Source organism: Aptenodytes forsteri, unplaced genomic scaffold (genome assembly GCF_000699145.1).
Source record: "Aptenodytes forsteri isolate BGI_AS27 unplaced genomic scaffold, ASM69914v1 Scaffold61, whole genome shotgun sequence".
Lineage (NCBI taxonomy): Eukaryota > Metazoa > Chordata > Aves > Sphenisciformes > Spheniscidae > Aptenodytes > Aptenodytes forsteri.
In genome coordinates, this window is record NW_008794443.1 from 4,814,937 (window position 1) to 4,826,044 (window position 11,108).

Below are 11,108 nucleotides of genomic sequence, written 5' to 3' on the forward strand. Positions count from 1 at the left end.
GAGCAGGTCCAGAAGAGCGCCACAGAAATGATCAGGGGGATGGAACACCTCTCCTATGAAGAAAGGCTGAGAGAGTTGGGGTTGTTCAGCCTAGAGAAGAGAAGGCTTCAGGGAGACCTTATTGCAGCCCTTCAGTACTTAAAGGGGGCTTATAAGAAATATGGGGACAAACTTCTTAGCAGGGCCTGTTGCGACAGGACAAGAAGCAATGGTTTTAAACTAAAAGAAGGTAGATTTAGACTAGATATAAAGAATAAATTTTTTACGCTGAGGGTGGTGAAGCACTGGAACGGTTGCCCAGAGGGGTGGTGGATGCCCCATCCCTGGAAACATTCAAGGTCAGGTTGGACAGGGCTCTGAGCAACCTGATCTAGTCGAAGATGTCTCTGCTCACTGCAGGGCGGTTGGACTAAATGATCTTTAAAGGTCCAACCCAAACTATTCTATAATTCTATGATTCTATGACTCGGAGACAAGTCTCTCAAAGACTTGCAGCAATAGTCCCTAGATCACTTTGATCACCATAGAAGAGACTTTTACATTTCACTGAAGCTAAGAATTGTCTTCTAGGCAATCAGATGCAGGAGATTACTCCTAGAATAACAATGAGGCATTTTACAAATCTATGGAAAGTTACTTTTATTCTAATTAGGGAGTGGTCTACCTAAAAAGAGTCACTGCCTCCTGCTTAAGAAGAGGACACAGTGAGTTCTAGGGTGAACGGTTACACCCACGCAGACCTGCTAGAAGGGTTCAAAGGGAAGACAGCTATACCAGCTAACATAATTCATGAAAAACAAAGAGAAATGGGCAAAGCCTGAAGAGCTGACTACTGTCTGGACAGCAGGGGAAAAAATTGTAAATTGAATGAGGGAATGACGGAAGAGGTAACTGCAGCATTCACTACATTCACTACATTCACTATAGCTTTCTTTTCACACCTTAAACATGTGTAAATGGGGATGACTAGTTTGGGTGTTACAAGTAAGTCCTGCTATTTGCACTTTTGTTGAACCTTGTAGTCATGCTGTTTAACGTAGGCAAAGAAATGAAAACATACCTCACCCAAGGGCAGTGCAAACCTAGAAACCAAGGCATGGACGTCTTGCCCAACTCCCCAGGTCCCCAGCAGGAGTACCCACAGGCTAACAGAGCAAGCCCTCACTGGAGCAGGCGGAGAGCTGGCACTACAGGGTCAGTGGAGGCAAAAGTGTCTTTGAGCAATTGCTGGTGACACTGCGTGCTCTTTGGCACACAGTAAGATACTTGGATATGTGCCTGGGCTACAAGGGGGGCACCACAGAGACATGCACTAGCTTTTTGCTCTCCCCTCCCTTCACTGCATGCATTTTTTTTCTCCCCCACTACCTTTTCTAAAAGATTTTGTTTTTCTTCCTCCACGTGACAGACTTTTCTCCCCACACCTAACAGCCAAACTCCTTTTTCAGGCTTATAAATGCATGAAGAGCATCAACTGTGTTTTCAGACCTTCCAGTGTTTGAAAATCAGAACAGTGCCAGTTCAAATTTTAATCTTATTTGCAGTGACCCTCAAAAACTACTGTCCCAATAGTCTCTTCTCAATCTCTTATCCTCCTTCTACCTTCACTAGTACATAACAAGAAACTTATTTTTTTAATTACAAAAAGAAGCCTAAGACTTGCATTTCAACTAACCTATGATTTTTGTTACAAAAAAAATTCACATCTTAGTAAGTCAGACTCATTATTTCCTCAAACCCCACCCAAAGCAGAACAGTATCTTTGAAACATAATCAATCTACAAGATTTTAAATAATCTTAAATTAGTGCTGCCGGTTTCTTTTTTTTTTTTTTTTAAATACTTCAAAATACCAAATCAAATTCGAACAATGACTAACGGAATCTGCCAAGATCTCCTTCCATTGCCTAAAGCGTTACCACTGGCATCTGGAAAAAAAACAAACAAACTTGCTAAATATTGCCAGGCTTGAAGAGAATCACATATAAATGCCACAGCAAATGCTCCACATGAGCAAAGGAAATAAATACAAAAGAGGCAACCAATTCAACAAAGCAAAACTCTCTGGATTCTTTTAGGCTTTCACCCAAAAGACTATAAGCACTATGAAGGTGCTTATTTTATTATTCTAAACTGCAGATCTATTTCGACATTTTCACGACAGTGTAAACATTATTTTAAATTATTTCTTTCAAAGAAAAGGCAACCTATGCTTGAACAAACTTACTTCTGGAATTTTGGCTATTCCATGTTAATATTCATTATTCATTTGTTAGCACTAATACAGCTTAGGATGATACCAAATTATTGTGATTTTAAGTATTTAACCTGGTAGACTTGAGTAATGTAACAGGATGCCTATTTTATCTGTGTTAAAAGAACTTAATGCCTGTAAAGTGGTTTGCTATGTGAAATGGAAATGGTGCAATTCTGATATGACACCTGCCAAAGATCTTGGTAAGTAATTTGGACTGGCTTTTTTTCCCCGCTTTTATTATTTTAAAATAAATCCAATATGATTGCAGCTAAGAAATATAGTTTGTTTTTTTGTAATCTAACTTCTCCTTTCATTGTCATGAAAAGGTAACAAAGCATTAATAGAAAATCTGTCGGCAGATCTGGATGGGAACATTCATCTGCCCATCCCACAAACCTTTTCATGATTTCAGAGATGCTTTTGTACTGCCTTGGAATGAAATCAAGATCTTTTGAGGTTTTTCATGAAAACAACTACACCACCAGCACCACCCCCAACAATCTAGAGGTTGGTGCACTTTCCTGAGATGTGCACAATCAAAGTTGAAGTGCCTCTGCTTCTTGATATAAATCAGGACCTGGCTAGATGCATCTCTTGGTCTCCATTTTGGCTTCAATGAATCAGCATTTTTCAGAAATAAAGTATTTAACCTCAACACAAAGAAAAATCTGCATCAGCAGATCTGATGCTTACTTAAATGAGCAAAGAATTTTTGCACGCTTCATTTCAGCACCAAATGTGCTAACACTGACAACTGCACCACTGCTAAATGGTACTTTGAGTTGCAGAGGACTGAGGAGAAAATCACACAGGGAATAGCTTCAGATCCAAAATGAGCAGCACCAATTTACAGCCTTCAAACAAGTAAGACAAGTGGTGTAGTCACTGCACTGGACTGACCCTCCACAAGTACTGCAGTAAAAGTTGGCTCTTGGAAGCTAAGAGGAAAACTTCCACTGACTAAGGTGCACCAATATTTCATCTGCAGCTTCTTGTCCTGGCTCTGTCAGACTGGTGGGATGAAAAGCCCCTCACAGTGTGTCTGTGCTTCAGGTTTTGAATAGGCTGAATTACAATAAGAACATTTCCTGACTTTGCAAAGAAGTTGCAACGATACGTTTGTTGACTGCTGCACAGGAACAGTAAGGTCGTTGACAAAAGAAGGGTTTTTTTCACATGCTTGTAAGGCATACAGTACAAACAGATGTCAACTCATGGGTGAGGACACTTACGTGCACTTTTAGCAGTTACACACTACTGGAATACTAATTGGTTATCCCTGTATGATCACCTATATTCATGAGGTCAACAGGGACCTGTGAGTGGATTTGCAAGCTGTGAGCACAAATTATTACATGTCCCAAAATTTCTAACTGAAAAACAGTTCAAGTTCTTCTCTTGTTTAAAAGGCTTCACCCAGTTAATGAGCACATTTCACGGCAAGTGAAGAACAGGGAGCAGTGCCCACAAGTGTCCTAAAGACAATCCTGCAATGGGAAATCCATCCACTCAGGCTATTTACCAAATATGTCACCGTTCTGCATGTCATCAGAGAAAGGGAGATCAGTTCATGAATGCGAACAAAGAAAGAGCTACCTAAATTGAGAACCGATGGAAACATGCACTGACGATGCATTAAATGGACTCAGAAGTAATTACCATGCTACCAAATGTCACACACAGAGGTGGCTGGGTAGCCCTACAAAACCAGAAAAAGCCCATATTATCTCATATAACATTTTAATACTACACCACAAAGCCTGCAATTAGTGCATTCTAGGTTTCAGTAACAACCCAAGCACCTGCTCAGTTTGCAGATGTGGGTGTTCAGTATCCTGCTGGAGTCTTGCAAGTGACAGGAGGTTTTGGAATACTCCACTCTCAGTAAAAGCCAAAGGGAGTTTGGCCCCAAACATCTAGGCAACTAAGACTGGAGTTCATAATTAAGTAAAAGAATGCAAAATATGGGAGATGAGAAAGCAAGTGGAATGGAAACCAACAGCCTTCAAGAAGAAAGGCAGCCTTCCACAGGTGACTCGGTAAAAAAGTCCTGCCAAAGGCCAGGCTGCTTGGGTTGATACTTATTTTTAAATATGAATTGAACTGTAGGTTTCATTTTCCCAATTCACCTCTCCTATGTTTTTGCAACAGATTGCAGCAGTTTTGGAAATAGAGGCCACATGTTATGGTTTGAGAGCACGCAACATTATCAGTATCAATCATCTAAATAATGTATTGTGACCAAAATACATATTTTCAAACTTCAGAACAGTTTCCTTATTAGTAAGAGAGCATATTCTTAGTCATAAGAAGCTCCCACTAAGTCTAGTTAGTGAACATACTTCCTCTGGTGTTTACTTTCCACATTTTCTAGAGCACATGGGATTTTACAAGAGGCACCTCAACAACAGATCTCAGAAAAGACCAATGTTTCTCTTGAAATTTGGACTGCATTTTGCTGCTTTGGGGACTAGAGTAAGGCACAGGGGAGGTAAGGTAAGAATCTGTGTTCAAAGAATATGCTTCCCACAAAGTGATTACTAAATTCAGAGGCTTTCATTCGTAAATGCCTAGCTTCAGATCCTTTGCAAAGCACTGATTTCCAGAAAGGGCTGAGTACTCACTTTATAAACAGGAGGTCCTTCAAAAATAAATGTATTAGATAATATCAGGAAATAACTGGATGCATCCAAAAGTCACTAGTCAATTCTGGAAAAAAAAACCACTTCTGTCTTTTACTGTGCAACGGAGATCCCAAAATCTGATGCCCTCTTTCTTTCTAAACTGATAAAACTAGTTAATATAAATATAAAAGAACAGCTGTTCCCCAAAGGATGCCCTTTCTTTTACCCTCAATTTGAGGCAAAGAAAACCAGACTGTGAAACTGTGTGGCACTCTGCTCAGTTAGAGAATGAAACTTGGCCAGTGGTTTTTAAATCAATCCAAATTTTCAGTCTAGCTTTAAAACTGATATGCAAAACGACCAGAAAGTCAGACTTAAAATGCAAAGAGCAGCTTTTCCACTGAGGAACACCATGTATAAATAAATACACAGCAAATATTTGCCCTATACCATGCACCTGACTTGACCACTCACTTGACTTCCGTCTATGCACTGCCTAAACACCTGCATGATCACACCACCCATTTCCCCTGTCACCCACTCCTCACCCTCCCTCCTCTGGGAACCACAGAAACATCTACCCACGCCTCATACACAGCAGAACATTCAAACCATTACAAAAAGATTAAAAAAAAAAGAGAGGTGCATATTCGGTTTTGCATAGCTTTGAACCTGTGGGAGCTACCCGCCATGGGTACAATCATGCCACCTAAGGAAATGTTGCAGGTAAGAGTAGAAGCTTGATAGCTTTCAAGAAACACATATATGTATATAAATTTCCGCTCTCCTCATAACCAACCAGGACATTATGGATGGAGGGGTGCTAAGAAGCAAAGAGAAGGCAGACAAATGCACTGAAAAGTGCAATGGCATGCCCAAGAGCTCACAGCAGCTCAGCTGTAGATAAGGTGCCAGACATTCTGATTTCTAGTCAAAGAACATGGTACTTCAGACCACTCAGGAACACGCAAGTAATTGAAAAACCCTTGTGGGTATCTCACCAGGAGACAGAAAAAGGCTCAGGGAAAAATCAAGAGAATAAAGGCGAGGAGAGACCTGGAAAGCACCTTTTTTTTTTTTTTTTGGCAAGAGTAGAACAAAGAGTATATGGTGAATATGAAATGTGCTAAAACAAGGTACCCATGAGAAACTAAGCTAGCACTTGAGAAGAGAGAACATTTCAGAGCAGAGCTGCTGCACAGCAGAAGGACTAGATCTAGCTAGAGAAAAGGAGAGAATAAACCTTGAACAACTCTTATAATCCAATAGCTTCTAGGGCTAACGTTTTGGCAGCGTGAATCGATGGTGCTGTGGCACACTCACATTTGCATAGCCACTTTAGAGGCTGCAACCATCCTGAGGCTAGTAAAAATGTCTGAAATCCCTGCTGATTCATGAAAGATGTAACCCTTCTACTATTCTAATTTTTAAGAACCTGTGCAACTAGACTAATGATGCTTTTAGGTCCTTACCTCCACTGTCACCCAAACAAATACCAATTAAAGTCAGTGGGGAAACTGCTGTTTTCATTGAAATCAATTGAAGTTTTATACAATTAACTTCAAGGGAGTTGGGGTTTGGCTGAATGAGAAGACCGAAAGCCTAACCCACAGACTACCTACCCAGTAGTGAACCCAGCTGGGTTAGTGTGCCCTCTTTCAGAGTTCACACTAATGATTCATCTCCAAAAGATGTGAAGACCCATGCAACTCCTATAATTACATGGCCTCACTCATCCATATAGAGAGGAGCCATCTGAATATATGCTCCCAGCTGTGCTGCTGGACTAGGTTTCCTGGTACTATTAGCTGCACCTTCCTTAAATTGCCTTTAAGCAACTTAGATAAAGTGTAGGGCAAGATCTTGCCAATTTAGGCACCTGTGTTCGCTGCTAAGGCATGCATGCTCTTCTCATGTGGTTGTAAGAAGGTGAGCCAGCACTGTCAGGGAGCAATGCCAGGCACAGGACCTCCCCCGGGCAAGCACCATCGGTCCCTCTGTAGTTTGTGCCTGGTTTAGGCTTCATTTGCACCACAGCTTGAACTGGCAACTGCAACACTGGAAGCTGTGAACCTGCTCACCCAAATGCAGTGATCACAGGCAAGGGCAGCAAAGATGCAGTGATGGGAGTGTCAGTACGGGATGAACAAGCCTCAGGGGACTGGGACTGTACGTTCGGGTTGCAAGCTGACACTGAAATGCATGCTGGCGTATTCATCTATACCAAACCTGTGAACTAGTCAAATGAAAGCAGCTCAGGTATCCTAACCCACGTGGCTACCATAGCTCTGGCTGCACTGCAGGCCGGCGCACTACACAGCAAAACACGAGTGGTTTGTGTGTTTGAAGGCTGAGTCCCCTCTCCGTTCTGTGAGCCTTCCTCCAGTGCCCAGCAGCTGGACAGAAAGCATCACTGGGGAACATCCCCAGAAGATCAGGCAAAACCAAGCCTGCCACCCTCAAGCTTCAGGTTCAGGATGGGACAAGGTTTCTGCCGTGGAAAGGGATCCAGCTGGGAGGGTGCTGGAGGGAGCAAGCCCCAGGGAGGCAACCTTCCCGCTCCGCTGGCCGTAAGGCCATCCTTCCCCGGCAGCATCTCCACCCCTGCACACCCAGCCCTCCCACAGCAGTCAGCCACCAGCCCGGCTCTCCAGACCTCTGGCACAGGCAAAACAGGCAGCCGGGCTACAACTAATGTGCTGCTTTACCCCTGGATGGCCCCCTAGGCCACGTACCCAGACAATGCCCACTTCAGCCATACCTGAAAGTCAGAGGTGGAGAGTGAGGCTCAGTGGCTCAAAAAAAAAAAAAAAAAAAAAAAAATCTGTATTTGCCTTAAGACCAGATAGGAAAGCATGAGCCCTAAATCAAGTCTTGTGAAAAGGTCCAGAGGAAGTGAAAAAGGAAGATTACAATAAAAACAGGATTTCCAAAACGCTGCACATAGTGAACAAGGACCAAAGTATACATTTTCAGTCTTATAATTAAACTAAAACAACAACAAAAACCAATTGTCAGTTCACCTTATGCTGAATTCAGCCTTTGCATGGAAGCGTCCACATTTTTATCACAGAAAAACAAAGCAAGGGCTCCTGCCACACAATGGGCATGATTCGATTAGTGTGTGAAACACACGTAGAGTGAAGGTGATAAATTGTAGTGCAAAAACACAAAGGCTGAGGTGTCTGCTAACAGCTGTACAATACTACTGGGTTTTGACATAGCGTCTCACGTTCACAGAAAGAACAAATAGTAACATGCAGCCTTCTTCCTCTTTATTTTAAGAAAGCAAACTTGTATTCTGACTCATGCTTTAACACAAGTGGCATTACCAGCGCAGCACAACTGGAGGAGACCTCGGGCAACCGTCTAGTTCACCAAGAGCAAATACACAGATTATCCTTGACTTGTATCTGTCAAAAAACATACGGGTAGGCCATCATTGATCCTCAGAATTCACAAAATTCACTGAAAATCATGAGATGCCATGCAAATATATTCAGAGGATCCTTTTAATTGCTTTTGAACTCATAGGTTTAGCCTTTAACTACATGCTTGCTTTGCAAACAGGAGGGGAAACAAACCTTCATTTAAAAAGAAAGCCGATAGGCTTTGAGGACGTAACCAGCTATTAGGATCACCAAATTGTCAGTTCACTCAGGAAACAGACATGCTCCCACATACCAGTTTAGGTGCTTCAAAAACAGATTTTTGATTTACTCAGTTATGTAAGTCAGGTCTGTGATTTACTCAGTCAAGGGAGTAAATCATAAACTCTGGTACCCTGTGGGAGCAAGTGCTTGTGGATTACTGAAGTACTTTGTACATTCATGCTCCGTATTTTGATGTGTTATGACATAACATGAGTTAGCAATATCTGCATTACCTGCCAGCCCTCTATGGTGGCTGGCTGCCAATGAGTTGCCCAAAAGACTTGTAACAGTGCCCGGTGTTCTTGTATTTTGCCTTTTGCCACAAGCATTTTTCCCAGGTTGACAGATGACAATTGCCTGCAGCGTATTTCTAACACTGCACATGAGCTGGCAAAAATTACTGACCTACATTAAGTCAATTGGATACAGAAATATTTCTTTTCCTCCCTCGTTCAGCCACCCAGTGCACCCTCCGCAATAACACATGACAGAGCAAAAGGTGCTTACGATCGAAGTGGAAAATTTTTAAACCTAGCCACTAATAAGAAGTCCTTAGAAGGAGGACAGAGTTTATATGGACAAAGGACGTTTTTACAAATACAGAGGTTAATCAGATGAATTACTATTTTGGAGGAAGCATTGCTTCTCAATAAATATTAAAGTATTACATGTCATGTACGTGTGTATGCATTTTATACAGTAGATCTTTATTATTCTGAGGTATCAAAGTACTATTTGGGAAAATGGGTAACTCCAAATAAAATTAGCATTCTCTCACTCCAGCAATATCTACCAGAGTTATTTTTACAAAATATGACTTCTATCGAGTCAACCTAATTACTAGAATACTAGAAGCTGCTTTTAAATCTAAAAATCACTGCAAGCTTTTACCTGCCAAAAAAGACTTAGTGAGTTACTTAAATTGTTAAAATAACTGTATAGGTATGTAACTGCAACGATTTTTGACACCCAGAAAGGAGAAATACACTTCCCACTTTCACGCCAAGCAAAGCAGCTCAGAAGCATGGGAAACCTAAAATGCTGAATTAGCTAACAGCTACAGTGGCAGTTTAACTGACAAATGACAGCATTAAACTAAGGATACAACAGCCTGTAACTATTAACAAGGTTTGATTCCTGTGGGTTTTTTCTTTTTAAAAAAAGAACTTTGCGTTTTACTGACCACAACTGAAAACAGATTAGTCCTGCAGATCATGCAGCCACGCCGGCTGTTTTACAGTTCTGTGCTCTCCAAGTGGCAAAGCTGACCTGAGCACGCCATTTTGAGACGTCCCTGCAGGGAAGGTTACCTGGGAGGGTCCGTACCCCACTCCAAAGGGAGAAATCCTCCACCGCCAGAACTTTAACATCCTCACCCAGCAGAAAGGCAAGGGACAAGGGAGCCTTTGGAGATAAGAGAAAATGTTACAATTAGGAAAAAAAAAAAATCTCGCAGTGGTTGTTCTAAGCAGTGAACTTCATCCACTTGTTTTCAAACACTGAGTTACACAGTTTCTCTTGCACCTGCAGCTTTTGTCTCTTAAGTGGACTCTGTGAATAAAGCAGCCTCAAACCCAGTATCTGAACCCGTTTAACAGGGACGCTACTGTAAACCTGGAGATAGGAAGCTGTGAAAATAAAAGATCTGTGCTCTTCACTGACATATATCACAGCTGTACTTGTAAGTATTTCTTCTGCTGTTAAGATCTTCAGTAATCAGTGCATCTCGGGGTTGATAGCAACTTCTCTTATAAACCATTTCCAGATATGCTCCCGGTGCGGCAGTGAGCAGGTTAGCGCATCTCCCATGAGACATGGATGGTACCTGATGCTGTGGCACGCACTCGAACGCTGCCGTGTTTATGGCACTGGGAAACTTTAATAAAGCAGTTTATCACAGCTACTGTCAAGACAGCTTGCACTTGTGCTGCAATTTTCTAGGTTTTTGAAAAGCAAACCCAGAAATGTTTCTTAAAGCATTTTTTGAGAAGTGACCTAGTCCCATATGACCACCAAATCTAAGCGTAAAGAGGAATTCTGTAATATGGGATCATTTGGTTTGGCACACCCTCCCTCCCTCCAAAAAAATTAGGGTCTGCAAAGCACAGCATAGTCATTAATATACTCAAGCGACAGGAACTCCCACCTCACTGGCAAGCATGCAGGTAAGCGGGCAAACGTATGCGAAAAACCGTCTTTCCGTAGTATACGGAAACAACATTCAAACCCTCCCCACCCAGCACCGTCCTGGCTGCAGCATCTCAACCCCAACTCGGCCCATGCCAAAACACCCTTCCCCTTCCACAGGCTCCACAGGTGGGCCCTGGCCGGCCGGGAGGGAGCGATTTGCCCGTCCCAGCCACACCAAAATGTGGGTTTACTGCTATAAAACTGCTCCTCCCTCGCCCCAGGCATCTCTGCTCGACTCCCGCCTCCCCGAGCAGCCCTAGCTCGGGGCTGGGGACCCCCTTGGCCTTCCCAGGCAGGGCCTGCGGCGCCCGGCTGCCGGGAGACTCCTGGCTGGCACCCCGGGGCGGCTGCCCCAGCCCCCCTGCTGCGGGCCTGGCGGGGGGGG